Raw genomic sequence first — 27746 nt, forward strand, 5'->3', positions numbered from 1 at the left:
TAGTTCTCAGAATGAATTCGTGTCATAAACCATTAACATCAGCTCTACCTTATTACCTGTAATTCCAGAGAGAGAGCCTGCAAGCCGCGCCGGGCACACATCTGATTGGAGATGTGCCTGAGCTCTGTTCCCAGGCCACCCGATTCCCTCCTCCGTGACCACCTGCTCTGAGCATCCTCTCCTGCCCCTTCTGAGGCCACCGGAAGCCCACGCTGCCCTTGTCCCAGGGAGGATCTCAAGCCCCACCAGCTGGCAGCAGTGACTTTGAAACAGTGCAAGCTCCTGCTAAGATCCTTCCTTCTTTCCTCCGTTAGGCATCCCCCCTGTACAGGCCTCCAAGACCTCCCTGCCCACATGAATGCACATTAGTACTGATGAGCTCCAACCACACTGGGTCTCAGTAAGTGTCACCGAAACCTGGGGCCACATGTGGGGGATGGGGGGAATGGGGACCTGGTAGGAGCTGTAATGTCCCTCATGATCCCCAAGCCACACCGCCACCCCCGCTGTGGCACCTACCCAGCCCACGACTTCACAACCCTTAGTTCTGGCCTATCATAGCACACTGCAATCAGGGCTCATGCTTTGAACACAGACTCAGATTCAGATCCTAGCTCTGCCACGTACCTGCCCTATGACCTTAGAATCATGGAGCTTCCCGTTCCTGAGCCACAAGATCAGGCTAGGCATGCCCAAGTCTCATGAGGAGTGCAGGGATGTAATCCAAAGCTGTATAGGGGTGTCTAGACCCAATGCGGCCTGTAAGGGGGGAGCTCGCGCAAAGGATGGCATCTCTCCCGCTGGTCTCCCAAACCACCACAGCCTCTTCTGAACTTGCTCTTCCTGCTCTAGACAGTGTTTGGGCTCTACAGGAAGCTGGAGAAGAGATAGGATATTCACCTGTGGCCAGTTCCCATCCTTAAAAGGTCATGTCCTTTGTCAACTGGGAGGATCCCTGGCAGTGAAGCATCTCCTGGGATACTGAAGGGCCACGTGTCATCTGCATAAGACTCAGGGTGGACCCACAAGGCCCGACTGCCCGGCCACCAAAGGCTGACTCAACCTCAGCACCCACATCACCGAGAATAACCCCAGAGTGGTCTTCAGTCGGTAAAGGACCTTCCATAAGCTGTCTATCTTCACAATGTATCAAAAAGCCCTTCCCTGCAACCAAGCTGGTCCAGGCCAGTCTCCTGCCTCATGGGGAATACTAAGTAGCTCTGTGTTCTCCCGGCTTCCGCTCTTCCCACTCTGTTTCATGACCACACAGCAGCCAGAGCCACACGCCGTCAATGCGCCGCCGCACTCAGCACTTGTCACCATGCTGAGTAGAAAATTCCAAACCGTTCGCAGGCCCTAAAGTTCTCGTATGATCTCACTCATCTTCTCTCTCACTACTCCCCTGGAGTCCGTTCCTCAGCCCAAACGGCAGTCTCCTCACCGATAAAATAAAGCTGATGCCTGCTAAGGGCGATGGGGGGATTCAACAGGAGAAGACACAGAAGGCGTATTGCGCCGGGCTAGAGGACTCCTGGGCACTACAGAATTTCTGAAAAGCAGTTCCTCACCTGGTAGATGGGCTTCACATCCTGTAGGTAAGTACCCCCTATTCTCCTCACATGAGGCTCTACTGGCACCCCTTTTCTCCTGGCCCGTGCCAACTGTGCTCCTACACACATGCGCACACACACACACACACATACACACACACATGCACGCACCCCTAACAGCCAGCCAGACAGGCCAGATTAGCTCCAGGAGAGTGAAGAGGAGCTTTAGCAACAGGCCATTAGCAGCAAATGACTGCTCCTCGCCCAGAGCTGCAGAGGGCATTGAAAAGCTGCCACAACCCCCAAGCGCCTGCATGCCTCCCCGAGGCCTTCTACCGGAGCCTCCCCACCTTCCTCCCACAAGCCCAATCAAGACCATGCTCCCCTCCCCTGCCAGCCCCCCCTGCCCCTCTAGGATGCAGACGTCGGCCGCCCGGGCTCCCTGGACCCACCACAGAGAAGTCTGCGCACCTCTGTCCCCGGCCTGAGCCTCGTTGCCCTGAGTACAGGGAGTGCCTCGCACGAGCCACAGGCCGTTGCTCACCAGTCTTTGGGGTAGAAGAGCCCTTCAGCTCCTTCTAAGACCTGCCCCCTGCCAATGTGACATGCCGTGTGTTCTTGTAGGGGCCTCCTCTCATTTCTATGTAATCGTTCCTGTTTTAGGGGCGCCTTTCTGCCCGGCAAGTCTTCATAATCACCCGCTACGTGGCTCTCACTGGGGCAACAATGGACCAAATCTAACACTGAGAAGGGAAACCTCCAGAGTGGGTGTCTCTGTAGCACTTTGTACCAACCTCACGGACTCAGGTCCCCTGCGTGGTCCCCTGTGATGCTACCTGGTTCATTCCATCATGCTTGTGTCTTCTAGCAAATTCTGTGCTCCTTGAGGATAGAAGCCAGGTCTCCCTCATCTGTTGTTCCATTGAAACTTTTTTTTTTTTTTTTGAGGATTTTATGTATTTACTTGCTAGAGAGAGCACGTGCGCACAAGCAGGGGGAAAGGCAGGCAAGAGGGAGAAGCAGACTCCTCACCAAGCAAGGAGCCCAATGCGGGACTCGATCCTAAGACCCCGGAATCATAACCTGAGCTGAAGGCAGACACTTAACCAACGGAGTCCCTCCCAACTAATCATTTTTTCTAAAGAAGCAAAGCAAAGCAGACCGCGGAGCCTCACAGACACGAAATCAAATTCTGGATCGTCCACGCACCAGCCCTGCGACCCAGACAGGAGATGTTAATTCCTTTGAGTCTCCCGCTCTTCTCTATAAAACAGAGGCAACGGTTCCTACTGGGTACTGTCGTTGTGTCGATCAACGTGGATAAAGACAGACACAAATGAGAGATTTGTGATTATCTACTATTATTCCAGGCACGGAGCAGACGCTGGGCCAGAAGTCACTCTTTCGTGGCCTCCCTCCACCCTGCACACGGGGGGCCCTCAGCACCCCATCCCCTCTCTGCGCCCCCATCAGACATCAGCGTCACACTGAGCGCTGCCGGTGCACTCACAAATCCAGAGCTCGCCCCCTCGTCAAGGACTTTGTGCTTTAGTGCAAGAGAAGGCCAAGGAGACGGAGGAGTTGCCGTTGCCACGGGGCAGGAGCACAGTGCTCTGTGAAAGGCAGACAGGACCTCGTCCGGAGGAAACATTTCGGGGACCTAAGAGCAAAGAGGTCACTAAGAGCAGAGCTAGACTTTGCCAGACCCAGGAGAGGCCTGAGAAAGTTCAGGGCACCGGCGAGTGGAGGATATGAGAACACAGACCTTGGCAGAAATCAAGTTCACGCCCAGACTTGTCAGCTGCGATGACTGGCCAGGCCGATACGTTTAAGTGGCAGGTGACAAACACTCAGCTCCAGAGAGGTTCATCCCCAAAGGAGGAGACATTTGTTGACCTAGCCTGACAAGTAACAGGTTAGCGGCCGAAGTGGAAGAAACAGGGAGCGGGGCCTTAAAGCCTGGAAGGATGGCTCGCAGTCTGCCAGGCATTTCCTCCCCACCCGTCCCTCCTCTTTGCTCAGCCATGTTCTCCAGAAGAGCTTTGGCCAAGCGCTGGAGAGGCGACCCCCAAATCCTGTTTTATCAGTCCCAGCAGGGAATAAAAACAACAACTATTTTTCAAGGTCCATACATGTTGCCCAGGACAGGGTCCTTCTGGCCCTGCTTGGTGACGTGCCTCTCGTAGGACCGCTTGTGGAGGCGTTTGGAGGGACGCTCAGATGGGTCGGTGCCCGCTCATACGGTCGGCGCTGCACAGATGGTCACAGAGCTGCCACACCACGGTAAGAGGTGCGCTCAGTACGGAGGGGCCGAATGACACCTCTCAAATCTCTGGCTGTTCAAGAAATCACGGTCGAGTAATTTGGTCTTCAGAGCGCAGGTGGATCGGGCAGTTCTGGGCTCTGAAAACCGAACGCTCCCAAAGTGTACTTTTCATTTCACATTTTCCAAAGACCTTTCCCCTGGGGCAGCCAGGGCTGGGTCTCTGACCTTGGAGAGGACCACCTTCCGGAGACTGCTGTGGCTGTCCCTTGGGAAATGGGAGGGGCAGGGAGGACAAGCTCTTCTCCACACCCTGGAAACGAGGAGACGGAGTCTTGAATCCAGTGACACTGTCAAAGCTGGGGAAGGCTGGTCGGTCACCTTGCTCTGTGTCTTACCCTGAGCAGACCATGGCTTTCCTTCTCTCCCTCTGCCAAGAGAAGAAAAAGTACTTGTGCTCTTCCCCGCCATGTGGCCAGATTCCAAGGGCTGCTTGTTTTTCTCCTATAAATTTTCTTTTTTTTTTTTTTTTTCTTTTCTTCAAGCCCACTCGGACTCTGAAAAGGAGCCTTGCTCAGTTTTGGGTATTTTTCCTTAAGGCAAAGCATGAGTGTCCTGGGGAAGCACCTTGCCTGACTCTCAGAGTCATGGGAACTTTAGGATTCTAGGTTCCCGTGGCCTCGTTAGTCGAGGGATAGTGCATGGTTCCTGGTGTCTGCAGGGTGTTGTGTGGAGATGGGCGGGAGGGCGTGTGTACCCCACAATCCCATCCCCTAAGCCCTCAACCACACCCCCAATTTCTTCCATTCTCTTCTATGCCAGATCGTTTTGGCGTAAAAGTCCAGATACGCAAATTCCAGTGCAGGGTTGAACTGTATTAATTCCTTCTGTGACCTGAAACGAGTCACTGACCTCTGAGTCTATGTCCATATCTGAAAAATAAGGATGTTATCTCATGGTCTTGTTACCTCATTATGTCTCTGAAAAAAACCCTGCACACTAACTTCCCTCATTTCTCATTGGCTGAGCATCTGTTTTGTGGCAGAAATGATGGACAGCAGCAGCAGCCAATAAGCACTGAGTTGTTGGGGTGTTTTTTTTTTTTTAGATTTTTGTTTATTTATTTGACAGACAGAGATCACAAGTAGGCAGAGAGGCAGGCAGAGAGAGAGAGGAGGAAGCAGGTTCCCTGCTGAGCAGAGAGCCTGATGCAGGGCTCGATCCCAGGACCCCAGGATCATGACCTGAGCCGAAGGCAGAGGCCCCAACCCACTGAGCCACCCAGGCGCCCCAGCACTGAGTTTTATTACATCGAGGGCAGAGGGTTCTAAGCAATCTGTCCAGTTGAACTTGTCAAATCCTCATCGACAACCCAATGGTGAGCAACCTGTGAGGAACCTCATCCTACAGACAAGGAAAGTGAGGCCCACAGTGGCCCAAGTCCGGTGCCCACAATAGCACAGCTAGTAAGTGGCAGAGCGGGGACAGAAGCGCAGGCTGGTTCCGGAGCCCGTGAGCACACACCATTGCAAAGACTAAAGCGTCTCTCAGTGGGGCTTAGGGAGGAGCAGCCACAGCCCCTGCCCGAGCCACTCCCCATCCAGAAAGCAGGAAGACTTGCAAGCCGTTGCTCTTTCTTTTTCCATCTGTAAGGCATGCTTTGGAAGTAGCTCTCCAAGCCTAGGGTCCAACAAATAGTTCTTGGATCCCATGCGATGGCAGGAGACCAGGTTTCGGAGCCAGGGGGAGCTCTGATTTTACTCTGCCTGGTGAGCAGGCGCCCAGGAGGTCATGGGGTAGGTAAGCAGACTTGACGGTTTCTAGGGAGCCAGGGAAGGTATCCTGTTGTTCTTTTGTTTTTCTTAACCAGATTACTTCCTTGCCAACCTCTGTGGCTCAGAGAACGTTTCATCTTCACAGGAAGGTTTTGCCAAACCCCAACCCATCCTAAATAAATAATCCCTGTTCTCGTGGTGTGTCCACGCACAGCACCCTGGAACATAACAAATGTGTCTTGTTTTAAGCCAAGTGTGTGGTCAGTTGTTACAACAGCCCTAGAAGACAGGGACAGTCCTGCTTACAAACTCGCCCCAAGCGTAGTTTGAAACCTTCCCCCAATATGCAGCCCACCCTCCGTACATGGGTTTCTTTTTCTCTTTCGATTTACTTCCAGCGAGTTGCCAAAGGCCGACCCCCATGTTGTCATCATAGTAATCACAACCCGTCTTATACCAAATACTGTGTTTAAATGAATTATTGACCTGAATCCTGACAACCACACTCCGCTGTCATCACTAGCAACGCGCCTTGCAGATGCGGACATTGGGGTATCACATCCCAAAGTTGTTGATAAGAGCTTAGGACCCTGGCCTATCAGATGCCATGTCTTGTCGACTCATTGCCAGGTGGCGTACTCTTCGCTGGCCCCTCACTCCCACGTGCTCCCGCCTGCCCGCCCAGGCGGCTCACCTCTCAACTTGGTCGATCTGAATCTACATCTGTTACTTGGAGACCCAAATGCTTTTTCATCCTGGTTCAGACTCCGCAGATGGTGGGATGACAGGGGAGATAATTTACCAGAGCCTCAGTTTGGAGTAGGGATACCATGGAAACAGGCTAGAACTGCATGATTTGTTATGTTTTGACCCTATTTTCGTTTGGATGGCTGGCTATAAATCAGTGCTTCACACCTGCACTACCAGTTGTGGCTTCAACCACAACTACCTGGGACCTCCACTAGACATTTGGCAGGGGGAGGGGAGCGAGGGACCCACCCAGGACCACCCGGCTGGGCACAGGTTGACCAAAGAATTGAACTCCGGTGTTCCTGGATGCAAAGCTCCCCTGCTTCGCGCATGTGATATAATACGGCTTCACAAACATTACACTGTCACTTAGAACAGTAGCTCTCGATATGGCAATTCACCAACCGTCTGCACCAGAACCACAAGGGAAGCTTGTGAAAGTACAGATCCCTTTGACCCATCTCTAAAACAGATTCTGTTTGTTCCAATCAATGCCTGGGAATAGGAAGGGGTTTTTTTTGTTATTCGCCTGTTCTTGTTTATTTGTTTGTTTGTTTGTTTGTTTTAAACTTCTTGGGTGATTCCAAAGACCAGCCAGTTTGGGGAAACACAAAGTAGGTAGCAACACAGATATTCCTGCAGATGTGGGATATACAGATGCCTTCCCTCCACCTCCATATCAAATAAGGCCCATGGGTCTCTTCTCAGGAGATACGTGAAGAGAGCCCATCCCCGGCACAGATGATGTCAATGACCCAGGAGAAGGAGGTATGGAATCCAGCACAGCCACAGTGGGGAGATGCTCTCAACACATTCTCCTTTCCTGGATGTTCTATACAAACAAGTGGAAGGTCTTTACCCAGGGCAGCCTTTGGAGAACCTTCCGTCACATCCCTTAAAACTAAAGATCCTCAGAACTTGAAAGTTTGACAATTCCAAGTACCGGTGAGTTGTCAGAAATGGGTATTCTTGAATGGTACTGGGAGAAGGAAGGTAGAAATTGGGTCACTCCATTGGGGAAGAAATCTCAGTCTCTATAGATATAAAAACATCAATATTTTATATCTGTGACCCACAAATTAGCTTCTATATTTCACCTTAGAAACTCATGTAAGTGCAAAAAAAAAAAAAAAACACAAAGTAGATCAATTCTAAAATTGAACACAACTTAAATGTCCATCAGGAGAAGTTAGATAATCAGTCTCTCCAATAACAGAATGTGATTGGTCTGGATGCAGTGACTTAAAAAGTTATCTCAGACATATCGTCAAGAAGAAAAGCAATGCAAACAAATCAGTAGGCTTTTGATTATACAGATAAAGAAAGCTCTATACACACAAAAATAGATCTCTAAATGTGCAGATTCCTATTTAAGTAAAGAGACAACTTCTAGCCAGGTGCTCTTGAAAACAATCACAGTTCTGCCATTGGACCTGCAGACAAGGTACAGGGGAATTCTATCAGTAGGGCAAGAACTCTTTACTCTAATAATATAGTCATGGTCCTAGTTGCGACCTGTCATCTGGCTGTCATTAGAGTCATTCTTCCCTTGGAAGAATCAGAGGCTTGAGTTCAATTTGTCAACAGTCATAGCCTGCATTAATGGAGGAAACATTTTTTTTTATCGACTCAAGCATACGGAAAAGGACTGAGCACATCTCAAGTTCCAGGTACCATAGTAGGTACACAGAGGAATGAAGGCTTGACTTCAGGAGCCATGTAGGACTCCAGGGTAAAGCTTAGGCTGAGGTTTTGCAACATCTTGAGTGAGAAAGGACATCACATCCCTTGGCACATCTTCCTCCTCCCTCCCCTCCATCCTTATTTGGAACTGGATGGAGGTGTGTTGAGTTAGTTCCGACCACCTAGCCATGGACCAGTAGCATGAAACGGTTTACCCATTGTCACCAGCCCCAGGATCCATGGGATGCTGCGTGTTTGTGGGGAAGGTCATTTTGTCTTCTCTTAGACCTCAGACTTCACCATTACTACTATCAGTGTTGCTCGAATTCAAATAGTTCAGGAGCCTCCACACCAAACCCCCCACCCCTAATCTGACTTCCAGAACAGGACACCAGTCTCGAGACTTTCCCAGCTCAGGGCCTCCCTCCAACGGCCCCATTTCCACAGCAGTGAGTCTAACCTGTTGCATTGGAGAGGGAGGCATCCCCAAGCCAGCCGCGGGCAGCCCAGCTATTTCTGTGGGCTCTGCGCCAGCCTGGCCCCCAGCCACCCGCCTCAGCCGTCGGAACAACCCTGACTGTCACAACTGTCCGCGGAGAGTCATTACTTTGAGAGAGAAGGGGAAGGAAGGCTGTTTTGCCAGGGGGCACCTCTTTGAAAAGGTCTGACTTTGTAAAATGGTAAATAAGCCAGACTTCCTTTCTGCGGGGTACACAGAGGGCAGGATCGGCTCTGCCAGGGAGAGACCTCCGGGAGCCGGCTGGCTTGCGAGACATCATTACTTCCCGAAGCTGGATCCCTTCCTCTGCCACGGTGCAGCCTGGGAGGCGAGCCCCGACAGCAGGATGCTGGGCTCCGATTACACAGGCGGGCGCCGCGCTGAGGCTTTTATTAGGTGGAGAGAGTTTTAAAAAAAAAAAAAAAAAAAAAAAAAGGCAGCAGCCAGAACACAAGCTGGGGGGAGAAAAGCCCTTCTGCCTTTAGATAAAGGCGAAAATTATTTTATAAGCGTCTGGAGCAGCAAAGCCTGTGAAAGGTGAAAATGCCATTCAGCGCCGCTCCTAATCTCCACCTTGCAGAGCCCGCATTTCTGAGTCAGGTCGTGGAGATGCCAGTGTGATCGGGGAAAGTCAGATGAAGCCTAACAAGATAGGACTGAAAGTCTCAGGTCGGCTGTGACAGCCTCGGAGTTCGGACTCCCTGCCTCTGCTCTGAGGTCTAAATTTTAGGGTCTAGTTACCTCTTACTTAAATCCCATAAACTCATGTTCCCCGACATTCATCCTTTATCCTCCTGTTCTCCTAGAATAAAACGGCCCAGAGCCCAACAGCGTCACCCTTAGTGGCTTGCGATGAACTACCAGCAGGTAATCGTCTCTCGTTTTAAGAAAGAAAAAGGGGAAGGTGGGGAGGGGGCGGTGAGGAGGGGTATCAGCCTTGCTAGAACCGTCAAAGCTACTAGAAGGGTGTTCCTGTGACTTGGGACCCAGGGGGCAGGTGACACGTCTCCATGGTCAGCACAGGGGCCACGAGGCCCCGTGAGCTGTTTCCATGCAGTGACAGCGACACCAAACCAGCCCCTCGTCCCTATGGCCCTCAGCCCCTGCATCCAGTCACGGGGTCGATTCACTGCCCCTAGAGTCTCTCCCACCCCCACACTCTTCCCTGGTCCCCTGGCCGCTGCCCCATACATTCCACGGTCACCTCTTGAAAAACCGTCTGGTGTGAGCCAAGTGGTGTTCCCGGCCCCTGAATCCCCATGTTGAAGTCCTGCCTCTGCTACTTCAGAACGAGACCGTGTCCAGAGCCAGAGCTTACATCCACTGTCACCGGGTCCTCATGAGAGGAGGAGATCAGGACAGGGACCCATATGATGGTATAAAGTCACACCTTCAGGCCAGAGAGGTAGACTCAGGAGTCGTCAACCCCATGAGCCCTAGACCTTGGCCTCCGCCTCCAGGACTGTGGGAAAACACAGTCCCATTCTTTAAGCCACACAACCTGTGGTGGTCCGCCACAGCAGCCCCGGAAGCCGAATGCCACCCACTAAGACCACAGTTTAGTGGGGGAGATGATAATCAGCCAGATGACTGTACACCCATGTGTGTATGTAAGGACAAGGGTGGTAAGCGTCACGGGGGACAGTGTGCAGTGACGCGCAGGCATGAATGTGGGCGCAGAGGACGACGGACATGAGGACACAGACTGAGATGTGGACATTCACAGACCACGGATACGGATACAGATGCGGACACGGGAGTGACGTGGATATACCGTGGATACAGATAAAAACACAAGCAGGTGGATCTGGGAGAACTGCTCTGGTCTGGGGTGAGGTGAGGGATGGCGTCCCTGACGAAACGACCTTCAGGTCAGGATCTAAAGGAGAATGTGGTCAACTAAAAAAAAAAAAATGTATGGATTTGGATAGATCGTATATCTGTGTGGGTGGAGAGAAATTCTCAGGCAGATAAAAGCCTGTGAACGGTTTCGTGGGTTGGAAGGAGCATGACCATTCACAGAAGCCCATGTGAGGCTGGACAGAAGAGAGGGATGGTGGAGGCTGGCACAGGAGAGTCTGAAGGAGGAGGCTGTGGGAGCAGTCCTCCATGTATCTCTGACCCAGCTTTGAGGGCCCTTTGGGAGCTGGCTGCAGGCCACCTTGTCTTGCCTCTGGTCCTGCAGCCTCATCCCTTGGAGACAAACCCAGCGACACGCAGATCTTCAAACACTCTGTGCCCTCTCTTGCAGTCGAGCCCTTGACAAGAATGTTCCCTAGACCCAGAGCACCCATCACTCTTGTTTTCTGTCTTACTGATCCTTTAAGATGGGTTCGGAACACAGCTCTTAAGAGGAAGACTTCTCTGAGTCCAACAGACAAAGGTCAGTCTTTGCTTATTCAACAGAAATTTGTAGAGCTTCCGTGTTGGGCAGAGACCTGTGCTGTCTCAGAACAAGGACCCTAATGATGCCAAGAAAACACAATCCCCTCCCTTGAAGGCTCCTCTCTGGGGTCCCCTGTTCCAGCCTCACGAAACTCTGCACCCATACCAGTAACAACATCGGCACATTCTTGTAGAGACTGGCTTACACGCTGGGCCCCCGTGTTGGGTTGTCACATCGCTTTCTAAGCTCCTTCCCAAGCTCCTGACAGTCACCAGGTGCTCAATAAATGTGTGCTAAGCCGACGAGTCAAAGTAATTCAACAACACTTTTTTGGAAAAAAGTCCTATAGAAAACAACGTAAGCTTAGAGACCAAGAAGTAAAATAAAAGCTATGAACTAAACCATTTAAAATGCAAAAACCAGTCCTGGCCCCCAGGCCATACTTTATCAACCCTTCTCTGCCATTCCCCCAGCCAGTAGGCAATCAATCAATCAATCAATCAATCACGATATATAGAGGTTATGATCAGATCCCAGAGAGCTTAAATGACCCGGACAAAGGTGTACCACGTGTCTACACCTTCAGCTTCCCTAGGTCCTCTGCCTCGCTGTGAGCCAGACCGCCTGGTTTCGCTGCCAGATTTTGTGATGATGGAGTTACTTAACTTCTCTGTCCCTGCATCTGTTTATCAGTAAACGTGGGATGAGGATACGTGTACTTGTTCTCCTAGGGCCATCATAACAAAGTTTCACAAAGTGATGGCTCCCAACAACAGAAATGTATTCTCTCCCGGTTCCGGGGACCAGAAATCTGAAATTGGGGTGTTGGTGGTGCTCCCTCCACCTCCACCTCCTCCACCTCCCTCTAAGGGAGAATCTTGCTGCAAAGCTGCGTGTGGACTCTGGCATTCTCGGCTTGGGGCTGCGTCCCTTCAGCCTCTGTCTCCGTCTGTCTGTCTTTACCTCCTCTTGAAGGACACCTGTCCTTGGATGTAGGGCCTCCCCAGAGAATCCAGGATGATCTCCTCTCGAGATCCTGAACTTCGTTATATGTGCAAAGAGCCTTTCCAAATGAAGTCCCAGCCACAGGTACTGAGTAGGCTGTATCTTAGAGGAGCTAACCATCCCGAGCACTGTAATAATTATACATAGGGATACAGATGCACAACTATATGTCTCAGAGGGTGGTAGCACAGTGTCTGGCATAGAAGCAATGAACAGCACTAGGTATCGTTAATAAATCATTCACTGAGCATTTGCCAGCATTTCCCACCAGCCAGCACTGGGCGTTCTTTGCCAATTCCCTCATGGACCCCCACGATCAGCTCATAGGCAGGACCTGGCTCGGGCCATGCTCCCCGTCTTGCAAGCAACATCCCAGGGGAAGGTTCTTCTCATCCTGTTTCCTCCTCCTGTCCCTGACCTAGTATTCCTGCACCCAAGAATTGCTCCTTCTTGAATGTACTCACCTTGAAAGCTTCTCAGACGCTGCTTCCGTGGCGGGTGTCCGATCTCCAGGACGCTTCGCAGGTCAGGCTGGGTGGGTCAAAACTTGGCCCATCTCACTTTAAAAACTCTTGCGTTCGCGTTGTATCCCCCCATGCAGCTAGGGAAGGGGGAGAGAGGAGCAACTTTTAAGAAGGTTTAATTGCACGAAGATGCCATTGCCGCAAGCACTCACGATCTGACTTCTGTCATGCATTTTTCATGCAGCCTGGGGAGAGGGAGCACAGAAAACTTTCCCCTCTATGTGAAAGTCGATGAGCCTCACGGAGCCCTGCACCCAGCAGCCCTTCTCACAAGAATATTAATTTAATTAAGCTCATAATGGCAGATTTGACAACAGAGCTCTGTGAAACCTGAGGCTACCTCTCTTGGATCTCAGTACCCAGCCTGGAAGAGGTAAAGAGATACTGCCTCTACCCTCTCCCCACCCCCACCCCACCCCCCATGAATTCTAGCAGGTTATTAAAGGCAGAGTCTTGAGAGGTAGGGCCCCATGGGGGAAAGGTGGGAGATTTATTCTAAAACCTAAAAGGAGGTAGGGAAGAAGCACAGAAGACCTGGGTTCAAGTCCTAGCTATTTGCTAGCTAGTGCTGAGTGCTAGTGCTTAGTGCTAACGCTTAGCGCTGGTGCTTAGTGCTAAGCTAGTCGCTTAGCTTTCTGGAGCCACGTTATCACATCATGAAATGGGAAGAACACCACCAACCTCATTGACAGTTGTAAGGATTTAATGGGATGAGGTATAAGAAAACAACCTGGAACCCAGGTGTTTACGAATTTTTTGTTTCTCCTCTGTTTTATGCCCCTCTGTCTTTTCCTTTCTCATCTGAAAAATGAGGGAGCTTGGACTCTGCACCACCTGTGGTTCATTCCAGATCTTAATCACTCTGAAAAATTCAAGAACATCCTTTCCTCTTAATTCGTGATTTGCCCAGAAATGGAAAGCCCAAGGTACGAACGCAGAAAAGTCGCTCTCTTGCCCCTTCCCTCTGTCTTCTGGATACTCCAGGCTCTCTGCTTCCTATTCTCCACCCAAGCCGGACAAAGAGATTTCTCTTAGTCAGACATTTCCTGGAAACTTCCTTCATGTCCACCTCAATCACAAAGGAATGGAAAGTAAGATTATCTTGGACCATTGCATTTGAAGGAATTAGACAGAAAGTCATGTCAAACTAAAAAGCACTGTCATCTATAAAAGGAGAAAATCCTGAAATGGGGAAAATCCACAGCACTAGGACAGTCCTAGAAGGCTCCCTAGAGGAAGGAAACCCAAAATTGTGTTAAAAAAAAAAAAAAAGGAGGGGGAGCGGTAACTAATTAATTAAGCAGTCATTTTCTATGTACCTACTACAAACCAGAAATTGCTCTAGACATGAGGGATGTGGTGATAACAAAAACCAATGTCCCTGATCTCATGGAGCTTGCATGTACACAGAAATGTACACACTAATGGAATGAGATCATCTCACTTGGTAATAAGAAAATGATACAGGCTGTTGCACTATCCGAGAGCAGCAGGTTGGGGGAAAGGGAATAACATTATATTGGGAAGGACCTTTTTATGAGATCTAAGAACAAAAAGAACCATCCATGCAAAACCCTGAAGAAGAGCATCCCTGAAGCGAGATTGGCATGTTCAAAGGTCCTGAGGCAAGATGCAATGAGGGATGTTCCCAACACTGAATGCATGGCTGGAGCAGGGAGAAAAACAGGGAGAACTGTGCAAGGAAATACACATTCTGAGATTTGGTGGACAAAAGGAACAACAGAAAATTCTTGAGTGTGAGCTCCTTACTACTGATAACTCCCTGACCCCCTCAAAAGTTCCCCTTTACGTTATTCACCCAAGGGACCAAACCAGTAAGCTGGATTAAGAGCACAAAAAAGCTCAAAGAGGTGGTTCCTGCTTTAAATAATCCTACAACTTAGACAGAAAGCCAGGTTTTTAATAAAGAGGAGGAAAAGAGCAGCAGAAAATGGCACATAATATGACCCTTTCCACATGCGACATGTTTTTAAAGATGCCAAGTGCCTGCCCATCTATTAACTCTTCTAAACCTAACAACTATGCTGGGAAGCAGGGAAGTGATCACTTTGCCATTTTCCAATTAGAGAAGGACAGGAGGTGATGGGCACTGATCCAAAGTCTAATATCTGAAATGAGACTAGAGCTCAATCCTTTACTGCCCCAAGCTAAACATCCAGAGCATGAGAAGGAGGCCACGTAAGCTTAAGAGAGAGAGAGGTCAAAGTGAGGCAGAGTAGACGGCAGTGGCTTTTAGAAGATGGAGATTCAGCTCGACATTTATTGAGCACCTACTGTTTGCCTCACTGAAGCTCTCACCTCCAGGTCAATGACTTTAATCTTTCCAACTGATCTGGAGGCAGGTATCAGCAGTGCCATTCTAGAAAGAACCCTCACCTAGTACGTGAGAAGCAGAGTCTACACCAGACCTTCAACCCAGTCACCTTCCCACAGTCTCTCACTGCTTGTATAAGGATAAAAGATGGGCCAAGATGGGCCTCTCTTCCCATGCACAGGCAGCTTCCTTAGGCTGATACATGTGGGAAACCAGTATCACCACTTTCTCCTGGCTCCCAGTCACGGCGTCCCTGGGCCCCTGAGAAGGTAGGCGGCTCATCTACCCTCCCCATCCCCTCTGCCCACGGCCAGAAAAACGGGGCCTCTCCTCCCGCAAGCCGCAGCCAGAAGCATCTCTCCGAAAGACAATTCGGACTCGTCAGAGGGAGAGACAAAAGACAGGCTGCCTCCACACCTCCGTCTGTTTGTTGGTTTGCTGTAAAGTGAAACAGCTGTGTGGGAATGACAGGGCTTATTGAAATAAATTCCAACATTTATAATCAATTACGTGGCCCTGTCGGGAAACCGCTGCTTGATTTAGGAACAATTTCAACAGTCGCTGAAGAGGCAGGTTTTCATCTCCCTTTCATCCCCTCCTACTAGAACTTTCTCACGCCCTTCCCGGTCTCTTAGTAGAAACAGAAATGATTTCTCAGGAAGGGTGTGATCTTTTTTTATTCCCCCTTCTTCTTCCTTTTTAAATGTTTCCTCAAATCCAGCAGATCATGTAGCTGCTACTGTTTGACCTTCAGGAATGCAGCTGAGTGCCTGCATTTGCTCCGAAGTCCTTTCCTGACAGACGGTCTTAAAATAAAGCCCTGAGGTTTTCCTCAGCCCAGGCTTACTGTCATCTCCACCACAAGGCTTAGCAGACAGGGTAAGGATGCGCATCGGAGCAAGGAGCCCCTGATCCAACTCTGTGACTCTTGCCCTCACATCTCCACTGCAGATGTGATGGGGTCATTCACTTTCTTGTTTTGTTTTTTATTTTATTTTATTTTTATTTTAAACTATTTCATTTATTTCTATTTTACTGTGGAAAGAACACTTCCCATGAGCTCTACCCTCTTTACTCACTATTAGGTGCCTGCTGCAGGACTGCTGGCTACTCAAAAGTTGTCCAACAATCCAGAGTTCATTCCTCTTGCTCAGCTGAAACTTTACACCCATTGACTAGCAAGTCCCTTTTTCTCCCTCCCCCAGTCCCCTGCAACCAGTCCTCTTCTCCTTGAGTCTGGGAGCTTGACTATTCAGAACCCTCGTACAAGGAGAATCTTGCAGTGCTGGTCCCGCTCTGATAGCTTCTTTTACGTAAGGTAAAGCCCTCAGAGCTCTTCCATGTTGTCTCACGTTGCAGAGTATCCCTCTTTTTCCAGGCTAAATAGTATTCTGTTGTATGCACATCCCACATTCTCCTTATCCATTCAGTCAGTGGACATGGAGGTTGTTTCCGGACACACACACCTCAGCACCGTTTCTGCTCCCTACTCCTAGGATGGACCTGAGGCCTTCCTGGCTAGAATTCTTCCAGGATCCCATAAGTATAAACTATTTGGAGAGAGGAAAGCAACTTTAAAGGAAAACTACTTTTTCTTCCCCCTTTAGATAATCTGAAAAAAGTCAAAGTCATTGGAACGAAATATGGAAGAACCATAAAGATGACAAAAGTGAACATTAATTGACTGTTCATTAAGTTCCAGTTGCTATAATATGCAAATCACATAGATTATCTCAATTTATCCTCCCAAAAATGTGGAGTTGAAGACCCTATGTGATCTGGTCCAGGTCACCATCTTTCCTCCACGGTGCCCCCAAGCCAAGTCACTGAATCCTAGCCACATGGGTCTTTTCCTCCAGAGGCCCAGATACTTCAAGCTTAGTGGCACCTCAGACTCCTTACCCCCCCAATTCCCTCTTTCTAAAATTTTCCATCACACCACCACTAAAATCTTCACCAATGCCCCACTAGCTCTCCCTTACCTCTTTGGCTTCAACATAGCTTCTCGGGAGAGGTCTTCCTGGACCACCGTATATGAAAAATCCCCACCTACTCTCCCTGTCCTAATTATGTCCAAGCATCTTTGTTTATTTGCAAGACCTATTTACCGTGTTTTGTGTGTGGATGTGTACAGGTGTGTGCATTTTTTTATTTGCCTTTTTGGTAGGTATGTGTGTTTGTTGTCTGCCTTCCCCCGCTCAAAAGGTCAACCATCCCAGAGCAGGGGCTGTATTTGACTCTTCCATCAGAGTGCCTGGGCTCCCACCCTGCCTGTTTCCTATCTAAATGCATGACTTTTGGTCCCCAGTGTCCTCTTCCATAAAAAGGCAATAATGGCAACACCTATCTCGTAGGCCTGTGTAAAGAGCCCCTGAATTCTTAGACGAGACCTCGGCACAAAATTAGTGCTTTGTGAACATTTGTCATGGTTGTTGGTGCATTGATGGCTCTTTCTCCTTAGTCCCAGATCCTGGCCTAGTCTCTGGCCTATAGCAGTCACTCAATAAATGTTCGTTGGGTGAAATCTGTCCTTTCATACACGTTATCTATACTGGAAATTGCAGTAAAGTGAAACTTTCTTAATTGGCATTGGTGGGGGTGGTTGGTAGAACATAGCCAAAGCAAACTAATATAAACACAGAATAATTGCCTCTTAGGGAGTCTGCTTCAATGAATAGAAAAGGACAACCTGTAATTCCCTTGCTTTTCTCCTTTTGCGGGGGAAAGAATGAATCCCAGGTGCTTCAGAATAATTTGTTCTCTTAAATAGTGTAAACATCACCGGGACCATCTGTGTGCATTATTGATTTTTCCCATTTAGCTCATTCTTTTTAGACAGTGCACACGAGCTTTGAGCTGAAAAATCCCCAACTCCCAGAGTAAGGGAGCTTAAGAGAACACTACTACCCTCTTATATCCTTTCTGGGCCTACCTTAACCAGACATGCCGACCACTTTCAGAAGGTGGCTTTGTGGAATATCAGAAGAAAGCTGCTTTCTTACCCGAGCACCAAATCTGACAAGACAGTGAATGTCTCTTAAGATCGTGGTTCTGGCATCTCATGCCTGGGCATAAGTCCAGTCTGCACTACTGACTAGCTGTATAATTTTGGGACAAATCACTGAATTTCCCTGTGCCTCTGTTTTCTCATCTGTACAGTGGGTCTGTATAAGTTAATGCACGGAAAGTGTTTGGCACAATGCCTACCCTATGATAAGTGTTTCCGTATATGTCAGCTATGATTATTTCTAAAATGAGTATTGGCAGTATCTGATCTTGTGGATAAAGATAGACTATGAAAAATGGTCCACCCCAGCTCTGACACCTACACGCAAGATAGGAGCCTCTGGGCAAGTTATCCCACCTTGTTGGAACTTAGGATCACTCATGTGCGCAGTGATAGGCGTGGCACCTACCAGGAAGGATGTCATAGGAATTTAAGTAAGACACCGTGTGCAAAGGTCCATGGCTAAGACACACCCATTGGGAGCCATCAGCGGTAGCAACATACAAAGTTCAGAGATTGCATTATGGCAGATACTTCTGTCATTTTACAAAGGAAACCCCCCCCCCAGTAAGTGGCATAAACATTCGGCAGTATATAGCATGTGACTTGGTAAGCATGGTGGAGTAGCAGACCAAATGCATACACGCACAACCAAGCTTTTGCCCCCATGTTTGCCAGCCACTGGGTTAAGAAAGCCAGGCTTTCCATGGTTGGTGAGGAGCAGCCAAGATGGCATAGATGTTGTTAACGTGTGAGGAACCCCTGGGGAAAAATAAGCAATGGAGTGCAGCTGGAACAATGGGCAGGACTGGTAGGAGTAAAGACTGTCAAGGAAGGTCACGACTAGTACTTATGGTAGCTTGCCAGGAAGACCACCATGATGTTCATGTAAGACTTGACACAGTTTATCCTGATTCTTCAGGTGAGGAAGAGGTGCAGAACTATGAAGGACTCCCATGGCCACACACAAAGCAAAAGCCTGAATCTAAATCAGTCTGCTTCCTTGCGGAGCACCAGCCATACTGCCTTCTTTCTGTCTCTTCCAAACATCAACTTTATTCCTACCTCAGGGCCTTTGCATGTGCTGTCTCCACCACTGAGGTTGAACACTCCTCCTCATCTACCCACACCCTCTGCTTAAACTTTTTCAACTCTGGCACTACCTTCTCAAGGATCTGAGCCCCCAAGCCAAACCCCCTATTAAACATCCTTAAACCCACAATCCTTTTATTATAATCTCCTCACTGCTGTAATTTTACATGCGTGAGATTATCTGATGAATGTGTCTTCCCCACCAGGCAGCAAGCTCTTAAAGGCTAGAACACTGCTAATCCTCAGCACACTGCCTGGCCCATAAAATGCATTTAATAAGTATGGAATGAACAAGTGAATACACAAAGAAGAATGAATAAATGAATGAATGAATGAATGAATACAATACCTATGCATGTGATTAGGAGAAAGAAACCAGAAACCAAGATACTAGATCCAACATAGAAATCTCCCCTTTGCCAGGGATCAGGATATGCACAGGGGTACTGTGGACTGCTTCCTGGTGCTTGGGGGTTCATGTTGGGCACGCCAGGGGCAGGAAGGAAATATGTCTGACAGCTTCTTCCTCTGAGAAAAGAGGGCTTGTGGGGTGGAGGGTAGGGGGAGAGGGGAGTCACAAACAATTTCTGCTTTAATTAGAGCTCTGTCGGCTTCAGTTAGCCTGGGTGTTTGTTCCCTTGTGTGTGTCAGGGAATTTGGAACTGACCCCAAGCTTGTGAAATAATTAGTACAATAGTGCCGATCTAGCCATTTCTGAAAAGAGTAATTTACTCCCAGCGTAGCCTCCCGGCAGAGCCGCTCATTAATCAAACCAGGCTGCGAACATCAAAGCAGGTCCCCCTTTCCACCACAGCATCCATCATCCGGCCGTTAGGAGCTGTAGAAGCCTGAACCAATATACTGCCTTTGTTGAGCTGAGCCCACCTCCCGTTGTCACCCACCACCTGGAGCAGAGGGCGTGCAGCCACCAACACGGGGGTAGGAGAGCAGGGCCCCTGACCCCCTGGGTTTATGGAGATCTCACTTATTTCGGGGTGTAGACCAAAGATGGCTTTCAGCATCCGTGGCCTCCACAGGGATATGTCCTCCTTGACCACCAGAAACAAAGAACCTGCCTCGCATCACTGATCCCTCTTTATCTCTTTCCGTCCTACTACCTGTGTCTACTAAAAATCACCTTCTTCGGGTTTATTTACTCTTCATTTTCTATCTCTGTCCCTAGAGGGGAAACATCAAGAGGGGAAAAAAAAAAACCCAAAACACAACAACGCTGGCATCTTCATCATGCGACCCCCCCCCAAGCCCAGCATGGTGCCAGCACACAGGGAAAGTTCAATCATTTCTGAATAAGCAGATGTGTGCCTGCTCCGACTTCTCAGCACCCTGAGCTGAAAGTGTTTTTCCAGCCCAAGAAAACCCAGAGCCTAAAACTGTTGGTCCTAATATCCTACCTTTCAGGATATTTGTCTGTGTACATTTCTTAGTCTCCCTACCAAACTCTGAGTTCCATATATTAGTCATCTCTTGCTGCGTAACAAGTCGTGCCTAAACACAGAGGCTCTCAACCATCGACATTTAGTATCCTGCAGTTTCCGTGGACCCAGAACCTGGGTCCTGTGCTACATGGTTGCTCATAAAGTGGCAAATGACATGCTGGCCGGGACGAGGATCTCATCGGAAAACTTGACCAGGGAAAGATCCCATCCAAACTCATTCTGTGCTTGTGGTCAGTGTCTGTTCCCTCAAGAGCTGTAAGTTCCTCACCACGTGGCCCTCTGTACTGCCAGCATGCTTCACCAAAGCATGGGAACTGAGGAGGCATCGGGAAGAATCTTCTAGAAACACAAAAGTCAGGCTACTTTGTAACCTACTAACAGAAGCAACATACCCTCCACATTGCCATACTCTGTTGGTCCAGGGCACGTTACTCAAAAGAGGATTAGACAAAGCCTTGACTACCAGCAGGCAAGGATCACTCAGGGTTATCTAGAGTTTTGCCTATCATAAAGTAATGCAGATATATACACATGAATGTTCAGGACAGGTTGTCTACATGACCCCAGACTGGAGATAATCCAAGGGCCTCTCAATTAAGACACTGGTGAAACGAAATTATGGAACTTGCATTGTAATAGAATGCCATGCACTGGAGCGAAAAGGAGGCAATCTACGGAAAATGCACATTAACTCAAACTATGGAAGTATTTCAACATAAAAAATATAAATAAACTGAATGGGGAGAGGGGGTGTCCCTGGGTCGCTCAGTCTATTAAATGTCCTACTCTTGGTTTCAGCTCAAGTCATGATCTCAGGGTCGTGGGATCAAGCCCCACGTCAGGCTCCACAGTCAGCTGAGGTTTGCTTGAGATTCTCCCTCTGCCCTTCCCTCCCACATTCATGCTCTTGCTCTCTCTCAGATAGATAAGCAAAATCTTTAAAAATAAATAAATAAAAATAAACTGAATGGTAAGATGCTTCCAATCCAAGCGTAAACATTTAAAAAATACCTATTTCCTAGAATGTGTATCGAAATCTTCGAAATGGCCTTCGCACTGGGAGGGGTCTCAGCAAAGAGAGGTTTGAGCCCCTTGCCCAAATTGAAAACATCTCACCAATAAGCTTATGTAACTCCCCCACTTTTGATCATATTCTCAGCCCAGCTCGGCCTTAAAACTTATTCTGCATTCTCTGCTTTAGTTGTTTCACCAAGAATAATAAAAGGGGAGGTTCATAAATTATATAGAATCACTTCCCCCCATGAAATAATTGTTTGGTTTCTGAATGGATGGATTTTTTTTTCCCTCCCTAAGCTGGAGTCTAGCTTATTCCAAGAATCAATTTAACTTTGTCCTCCTGTGTCCTCTCCTTCGGCTTTTACCATCCGTTCGAACCGATGTCTCAGGACCATAACCGTGACTTATTTCTTCCTCTCATCTCCCCTACGTCTAGTACGGACTTCGGACACTGTGTGATAAGCTGGAGCCCCCCCAGTCTCAGCCACGCTGTAATGTCACCCCGGGAGTTTTGAACTCCACAGTCCGTAACCGAGTTAGAACTAAAGCTTATGGTTTTATTTGGTATTAATACTTAGTGGGTGCCTACTATGTATTATTTTTTTTACCTTTTTTAATTAAATGGAGACCTGATAGTATCTGCCTCAAAGGGGAGAGGGCGGCGGGTACAGAAATTATTATCACTTACTGCATACGGTGCCTTGCATGAAGTACTTATGTACCTCCATTCATTAATGCTCACAGAAGCCCAGTGAGAGAAAGATCAAAATACCCCACTTTACAGATAAGAAAAAGTGAAGTTCAGAGAGATTAAGTCACTTGTCTGAAGAGGCTCAGCTGGTGAGGCCAGAACAAGAGCTTTTATGGTCAGACTCCAAGGCCCAAGTCATCATGGTGCTATCATTTGGCATTTTAATGGCGAGAAAACGGATTCCGTATCATTAAAAGAAAATCCTGTACCAGGACTAAGATGCTATGCTCAACACTGAGTCTACCTTAGATGTATGGAAACCAGGGTTTCTTACTCTGGGCATCACTGACATTCAAGGCTGAATAACTCCATGGAGACATCTCCCACCTGCTCCCAATCGATGCCAGGGGCACACCCATTCCCAGTTGTGACAACCAAAAATGTCACCAGACATTGTCAAATATCCATCGGTGGGGGGGGGGGGGTAAGGCACAAAATTGCCCCCAGGTGAGAACCACTGGTTTAAGAAGAAAAACACTTCTTTCTTTAAGTAGTACCGAGCATGAGCTTTAAAAAAAAAAAAAAAAAAGAGAGAGAGAGAGAAAAACTGGGGCACCTGGGTGGCTCAGTGGGTTAAAGCCTCTGCCTTCGGCTCAGGTCATGATCCCAGGGTCCTGGGATCGAGCCCCACATCAGGCTCTCTGCTCAGCGGGGAGCCTGCTCCCTCCTCTCTCTCTCTCTGCCTGCCTCTCTGCCTACTTGTGATCTCTGTCAAATAAATAAATATCTTTTTATAAAAAGAGATAAAAATGAATATATCAGAATGTTTATATATCACTGAATTCATTGTTGTACAGAGTAGTAAGATAAAGCTCCCAACTATACTTAATAATTAGTTTAGTTAATTCGAGGAGAAGGACCCTACTTTGAACCAAAATTATCTGGTGTTCATGACTATTCCTAACTGCCCAGGATGACATAGACATAGTCAGCTTTAAACCTTATCCCAGCCACTCGAGGGGCTAGGTAAACTTGAGCAAATCACATGAGCTCTCCAAGCCCGAGCTGTCTCACCTAAAATGGAAATAATGGTCATAGACCGTGGTGTGTTGTGAACTCAAGATCATGTGTTGAAAGTGTTTTGCTTAGTTCTTCACTTCACTTAGTTCTCGGTAAATGAGTTTATCTTACTCTGCATCCCTTCCTTCAATTCCTTCCTTGGAATATGCAATAGATTCTGGATTGCCACTTGGTAGCAGTGTACTTATCCTTGAACTGGAATAACTGAATTCTGCTGACAGCCACAACATGGCAGCCAGTAACCCTCAGTGGGTGGGTGCTCCATCCAATGGGCTGACCAGTTTGCCAAGTGTTTCAAGCTTGTCTATTAGCCTGTTCGATAGAATATTGTGGGTCATCTTAGTTTTAAAGGGATGAACCGCAGCATGAAAATAAATGAAGACCACCTAAATGAGAGGGAGAAAATACATTTAGACAGAGCTTACTGTAGCCAAGGAGTCAGCCAGCATCCCTTACATTTGGCAGAGACTCAAAGACAGGCAGAGGAATGGGAAATGCTTTGCAGTAGAGCAAAGGGAAGGTTTCACATATAGAGACTGTTGGCATGGGGAAGCTGGAAGCAAGCTGACCAGAAACAAGACAGTTGTGTGGTGGGTTAGGGGGACATATTAGATTTTTGGGGGGTTTGTCCTAAGTTGGAAGTGAAACCAAAAATTATGGAAGCCACCAGTTATTGATCAAGTCCCAGACATTTGGGACCCAATGCTGCAGAGGCTACGGTTTGGTCTCCCAGGCTGGTGGCTGCAGGCTGTGGGTCCAAGTGCTATTTTCAGATATGGTCTGGCCATCATCACTCTGCTCATCAAAGATACATCCAGGGCCCTGGAAGGAGTTCTCTTCTTTCCTTTGTAAATTCCCCAAGCCTCACAGGGTTACCTTCTACTGTAAGGGAGTTTGACACTCTGTACGGGGGAAGAGGGGCAGAATCTGGTCTTAGAATCCAGAGACTCTGGTTGGTACTGAGATTCTGATTTGTGGGGTGACTTTAGTCAAGTTTCCTTATCTCTGTGGGTGACAGCTGTAATTTGGGGGTCTCATGTGTAAATTGGAGCATATAGTAATTGCCTTAATTATCTCAAAGGGACAGTGTTGTTAGGGTCCCAGGAAGACATCTCAAACTAGGTACTGTTTAATGAATGGATCATTACAGAAGGAGGACATGATCTAGGGAAAGCAGAATCCAGGAGACTGGAGCTGACGCTAGCCTCATGCATGAAGAAAAAACTAAGGGGGTGTGTAAGAGGGTTGCCTGATAAGAGCTGTGGCCTTCAGGAGGGGGAACAGAGCCAACTCTCAGTGTCCTGGAGGGGGGGAGAACCTAGCAGGAGACTCCTTCCATCGCCTCCCATTGGTCAAACCCAATCAGAAGCTAGAGGGCAAGAGCAAGTTAATCCAATCCCTGGAGGTCAGCCCCCTGGTCTCAGAGTTGGGTGCAGAGTGGAATGGGAGTGGAGGCAGGAAGGGGAATACAGCCATGTAGCCAGCCCATCTTTATTAAAAGCATTTGAAACACTTTGTTCAGAAAGATGAAACTTACACGTGCTCTCGCCATCATGTTCTCATTCTTAAATTATTATGTAATGAGATATTATGCTCCATCTTAGAGATGACAAAACTGAAGTCAAAGCAGTTAAGTGAGCTGCCGGATGTTACAGTGAGGAAGTGGCAGAGTCTGCATTCAACGCATTTTTAACTCTTTGTATTACCAGTGACTTCATCCAAGCAAAAGATCCATCTGGGCTTCCTACATAGGACCTCCCCAGGAAAGACAGTGTGACACAAGGGACTGACAATCCAGAGCCATGACTTGGATCCACCAGCTTGCTCAGTGACATGGGCAAGGTCATTTTAGCTGTTTTAGACTTTCAAGTTTCCCCAATATTCAATGAGCTTATAACACCTGTGTATTTAATGCCGAAAGTCTACCATGAGGCCCAAACAAGGGAAAGCAAAGCATCACCTATTTTTAGATGGCCAGTGAATCCTTCCCATTCAATGCAAAGCTTCATCAGATGCTATGACAGAGGCAAGCCCTTCCTGTGTAGGTGAATTCTGGAGCTTACTGCATCCCATGCTGATATTTTATATATAAGTGTGGCCTCCCCAGGAAGAGGGGATTCTTCCTCATGTCAGGATCCATGCAAATGGATGTGGGCCTTCAGAAATTTAACCTCTTTCAGAGGGTAAATCATAGCTAGGGGGGTGAATGTTCCCCATCCTTGACCTGATCACCATAATCATCACCACCATCATCATTGTCACCACCATCATCTAGCTTTCTAGATAACTGGAACTTGAGCTCCTGGTGGTGGGAGACAACTGCAACTATACACTCCAGTCTCCTCACCAGTGAAATGAACATATATGCAGCACCTATTAAATGAGATGGAATGCAAAGCTATTAGCACAGTATATAGTAAGCACTCAATAAATGGTAGTTATGGTGATTGCTGTCTTCAGAACTATCCATTATCACCCCATGATTGTCATCAGCATCATAAGCATCACCATTACCACCATCATTATCAGCACCATCATCATCATCATCACTGTCACCACTACCATCATCATCACCATTACTACCATCATCACCAACATCAACATATAATCGTGATAATCACCATCAGCATCATCATCACCATCACTGTCACCACTACCATCATCATCATCATCATCACGATCACCACCATCATTTTCAGCACCATCATTGCCACCATCAATCACTGTCACCACTACCATCATCACCATCAACACCACCATCACCACCACCAACATCACCATCACCAACATCATATGATCATGATCATCACCATCAGCACATTATCACCATGATCACCATCATCATTGCCATCACTATTACCATCACTGTCACCACTACCAACATCATCATCACCATCATGATCATCACCATTTGTGCCACATTAGAGATCATCTAAGAGCCTACAATTTGTAAAAAGTAATCAGAGTTTAAGTCACATTCCAAAAGCTAATAACATTCGCTGGTGTTATTACTATTGTTATTGCAGTTGTCATCTACTTATTTCTGTCTTGGTACTGCAGAGTCTTTTGTGGGAGTTCACTGGGTATTCTGACCTGGTCCCAGTAATACAAGGGGTCATAAGAGAAAGATGTTCTTTCGTCACTGCTGAGCCACAGTTCTCTTTTAAAAGTGAATAACTGAGCCACCACTTCTTTCCCAAACCCAACACTGTGATAAGAGCAGCACTAAACGCAATAGCAAACATTTACTATTTACAGTGCTCTAAGCGCTTTGCAAACATTCATCCATTTAACCAACACAGTAAGCCATTGAAGAAGGTATGATTGCAATTCCCACTTGACAAATCAGGAAACTAAGGTTTGGAGAGGCTAAATAACTTATGTGAGGTCATGGCACTAGCAAGGATGGTGAGTATCACACAGAAGGCACTCAGAAACACTGACGGAGTGAGTCAGGCAGAGAACTGAACCCAGGCATTCAGAGCAAAACTCACAAGCATGTTGCTACACTGCCTCCTGCTTGGTGAGAAGTCCCCGAGAGAGATGTTATGTCATCATCCTTTGAGTGGCTGGGTGCTATTTTTATTAAAGCAGCTCTTTCTTCATGGTCACAGATGTCTTCCCTTGCTATGCCCCTGGCCCCGTCTTCATCGATGTTGAGCATCAGTGGTCAGCCCCTCCTCGAGGACAAATCCTTCTTGGTTCTCCAGGACATAATGATAATAGTCCAGGTGTTCCCTGAGCTTTACAGTCTTGCCTCCTTCATTTTTCACCTCCCTCACTGCACAATCCAATTGTCTGGTTCCCCAAACAAGCTCATCTTTCTCAGCAGCACCATCAGAGACACTGTCAGTCAATGGGAAATCAAGAGATTTTGTAAGATTTTGCAAAAGACCTCCCGGGTACAAGGTCATGGCTGCCTTGCTCCAGGTCGAAGGGCAAGACGCACCTGTGTGGTCTCTTTCCTCTCCTCTAGAATCCCTCTCTATTTCTAAGCTGGCCAACTAACATCTGCATATTACCAAGTAAATAAAATTTTGAGGGGAGCAGAGTTATCCAATTAAGGGCTCCAGGTGAAAAGAAGGTGATAAAATGCTCCATTTCAGCAGGAGTGTCTTTATGGAAACGGCACAATTTGCTCACTGGTTGCATGTAAATGAGATGTGCAGCACCGTAATTACATCACCTGGCCGTTGTGCTTCAGTGCAGAAGCTGATGGGTCTTTAGTCTGTGGACACATTGAGGAAGGGGCCCCAACCAAGAGGGCGTGATCCCAACAGGGTAAGCTGGGCTCAGCCTCTGAGCCTGCAAACCATTCATTATAAACCCCAAACTGTCACACGGCTCCCCTAACGAGGGTGTGCATCTTTGGCAGCCTCGGGACAGCAGTAACTTATTCCATGACACATTCTGGGAGTTTTATGTGCCTGCTCCATTAAAAAAAAGAGAGAGAGAGAAAGAGAGAGAAAAAAAGAAATGCGCTGTTTCCATAGCAATGCGGGGTCTTTCGGGCAGCCCCATTGTGACAGCGAGAGCCCCCGTGTTCTTCTGGGAACTGTTCTTTTTGTTTTTCTGGAAGCTCTTAAATTGTCCCCTCAGCACCGTCCTCTGCCCCCATTTCGGAGAGGACCA

The 27746-nt window shown here is 47.9% G+C and overlaps 1 long non-coding RNA gene across 1 annotated transcript in view; it reads right to left on the reverse strand.

Annotated features, from left to right (window-relative positions):
* LOC125091050 (uncharacterized) overlaps positions 1–27746 on the reverse strand; it is a 187611-nt gene that overhangs the window by 49077 nt on the left and 110788 nt on the right. The window contains exon 4 of the long non-coding RNA XR_007124566.1: positions 12376–12512. This is a non-coding gene — a long non-coding RNA (uncharacterized LOC125091050). The remainder of the gene's footprint in view (positions 1–12375; positions 12513–27746) is intronic.

The sequence above is a fragment of the Lutra lutra genome, chromosome 18, assembly GCF_902655055.1.
Source record: "Lutra lutra chromosome 18, mLutLut1.2, whole genome shotgun sequence".
Taxonomy (NCBI): Eukaryota; Metazoa; Chordata; class Mammalia; order Carnivora; family Mustelidae; genus Lutra; species Lutra lutra.